This window comes from Rhagoletis zephyria, unplaced genomic scaffold (genome assembly GCF_001687245.7).
Source record: "Rhagoletis zephyria isolate East Lansing unplaced genomic scaffold, Rhagoletis_zephyria_1.1 Rzeph_scaffold_00602, whole genome shotgun sequence".
NCBI classification, from domain to species: domain Eukaryota; kingdom Metazoa; phylum Arthropoda; class Insecta; order Diptera; family Tephritidae; genus Rhagoletis; species Rhagoletis zephyria.
Genome location: NW_016157686.1, coordinates 213,938 through 217,374, shown reverse-complemented (window position 1 = coordinate 217,374; position 3,437 = coordinate 213,938).

Genomic DNA, 3,437 nt, shown 5'->3' with positions numbered 1-3,437 from the left:
GAAATGTCTGGCAACACCAGCAAAGTTTTGAGACGATTTTGCGACGACTGCTAGAAAGGGGTGCTCACAGTTTGATGCTAAAGATGTCTCAAAATGTAGACGTCTACATTTTCAGACACAATTTGGAACGAACTGTGAACACCTCAAATAGCTAAGTTTGTTTACTGGATATACTGAGCTTTTGACTAAATTAATTATGAAAGAAATAAAGGGCCTGTCACACGGTAAGTAATTATCACGATATTTGGATTAATGGATTGATGTATCGCGTACGAATGCTATATGCTTTATCGCGTCAGTATTTGCATAATTTTTGTGCTGCACGCTTATTATAGCGCAAGAAAATACTCTTATTTTGTACGAATAATTTACAGATAATGCTTTCCATAGTTTCTTTTTCATTTCCAATGTTAATTTAAATACTTTCACTTAGACTTTGTTGCTTTTTCAATTTTTCCTAATAAGCAATCGTGGTACAAAGCTCAATAAAAATATTAAAAATAAAATGTTAATATGCCACAATAACATTGACACATACATAGTTTAGGAAGAGCCTGCCTGAAACTATACAAAAAAGCAAATAAGCAAATGGATGTATAGAATTGACAACAACAACCACGCTGTCGAGTTTAAATAGCGGCAAATCAGCTGCACTTGATAGTAGTTGGTTGAATAAGGAAAATGAATTAGCAACAAGAGTTTACGGGATGTACATAGCTCAGTGGTTAACGCTTCTGACTTTGAACATCGAATTCGCAGGTTCGATCCCTGCTGAAGTCTAGAAAAAAAAAGTCTGATGAGGAGATGTGGTGATCTCCGAAATAGTGCTATAACTTCTACCGCTTAGACTTTGTTGCTTTTTCAATTTTTCCTAATAAACAATCGTGGTACAAAGCTCAATAAAAATATTAAAAATAAAATGTTAACAAGCCACAATAACATTGACAAATACATAGTTTAGGAAGAGCCTGCCTGAAACTATACAAAAAAGCAAATAAGCAAATGGATGTATAGAATTGACAACAACAACCACGCTGTCGAGTTTAAATAGCGGCAAATCAGCTGCACTTGATAGTAGTTGGTTGAATAAGGAAAATGAATTAGCAACAAGAGTTTACAGGATGTACATAGCTCAGTGGTTAACGCTTCTGACTGAACATCGATTACGCAGGTTCGATCCCTGCTGAAGTCTAGAAAAAAAGAAGTCTGATGAGCAGATGTGGTAATCTCCGAAATAGCTGCTATAACTTCTAGGGCTTAGACTTTGTTGCTTTTTAAATTTTTCGTAATAAACAATCGTGGTACAAAGCTCAATAAAAATATTAAATATTTTCAATTTGGTTTTGAAAGGTTTTAAGCACCGAGAGCGAAGGCAATGCGAATACGTTTTCGAAGTTCTTATTATGAGAGTACAATATGTACTGACGAAATTTATGCATCGCGTTTTGAAAATGCTACACGTTCAATACTTATTGACGGTTTTGCGATCCGCGATCCATATCTCCTAATTTCTAGAAATTTCGCGCTATGGATCGCGATCCATCAATATTGCATGCTACACCGTCAATAAATATCGTGATACTTGGATCACGTCAATAAATACTGACCGTGTGACAGGGCCCAAACAGAGTTGATCACAAATTAAACAACATTTCTATCAGCATCACATCGATGTTGGATTTGCGTGATTTTTTATCCAATTAATGTAAATAATCAATGAAATATCGATCGTCGATCACTGAAACCGGGTACCGAAAACTCAGCACATCACTAGCTGTTTCACAAATTCTGGGCACGAAATGTGGTCTTTTGCGTTCTCGTACTTCTGGATTATGTTCCATTTTTGAGAGCTTATTTTCGCTTATTCTCTAATTACCTGATCCGGCGCGGATTGCTAGGGAAAGAACCTACTATCATCGTCTTTGTGCGTCTTAAATTTAATGGGCCAAAAAACCGCACACTCAAAATAAATCTAGGAAATCGAATTAAAAAGCTCGAAATTTTTACGAAAGTGTGTTGGTTTTTTTTAATGTTGCACAAAGTTTGAACCTTGCATTTGTACGGCTTTCTTAAAATATAAAACGTATTTTTACAAACAATAATTAAAATGGAATAATATTAAGATAAGTGGTCAAATCTTGTCGTAAAGTTTTGATAAGCACTTGAAATGCTATTAAAATGTCAAATTTTAGTACTGAATCCAAAGAAAATGTGGCTTTTATCCATTAATAATAACTATAATATGCTTTTTGTTAAGATGTATACCTGAAAATGTGTGCATATATATTTGCGTTAAATGCAGTACATGCGCACGTGGAATCAATTTGTAAAAGTGTAAAATACGTAAACGTATGTACATAAACAATAAAACTTTTGAATACCATAAAATCATTGGTCTTGAAGGGAATGTACTAAGAAAATAGTTGCGTTCCAGATGCTTCACGATCATGGGCGTAGCCAGGTAGGGGCAGGGGGGTGCTCGAGCCCTCCCTAATTTTCAAATTTTCCTTATATATATATAAAATAGTACCCTGAAATGCCAGCTTAATAGGGTCGAGCCCCCCCTAAATTTCATTCTGGCTACGCCGATGTTCACGGTATTCACGAAATTCACGATTTGCAGGAACAGCTGTTTTCTCCATTAATAAACCTTATGGGAGGTGGTCACCTGGAGCGACTTCCTGTAAAAACCTGCAAATCGTGAAGCATCTGGAACGCAACTAATATATGAGCGAATTCAAAAGTGTATACAATTTATAGCCGAAAAGTACATTTTTTTGTATAGATTTCGTACTGAAGGAACAATTTGATTTCCCAACACTGATACAGAATGTAAACAAACACAGGGGAAAAAAGTAGAACGAGCTCAAAGTTGGCTGGCGACCAACTTTGTTGAAAGCGATTAATTGAAAGGCCGTTCGGACGAGGCGATTTTTGCTTTCAACTAAAAGTTGACTGAAAAATCGCCGCGTGCGAAAGCCCTATTACGATAATTGACGATTGACTGATGCTTCGCTGGTAATTCTGCAAAGCAAATCAAATCAGTTGCTGTTGGGAGTGTTCGGAAGCACAAGGTTTCTTAGTGGTAAATAAGCATGAAAAATTGTGGTACATTCCAAAACAAAGTGGTAGATTCAAATAAATAAATTTGTAAATATGTTATATGCGCTTATGGTCAGCTGATTAAATTAAGTGACATTTTGACCAGCTTTGGCTAATTACATTTTTTGTTTGTTTATTGTTTGCTGACGGTGCTAGGCATTTTATTCCAAATAAAAGAAATTGCCAATCATTAAAAACCAACGCGATTTTTAGCGCTTGAAATTTGCACTTTTAGCTACTAAATTTTAATGGGCTATAAAACTGCATACCTAAAACTTTTCTAGAAATTCGAAATAAAAAGCCAAAGCGACAGAATTAGATGCCTTTTTTTAGAA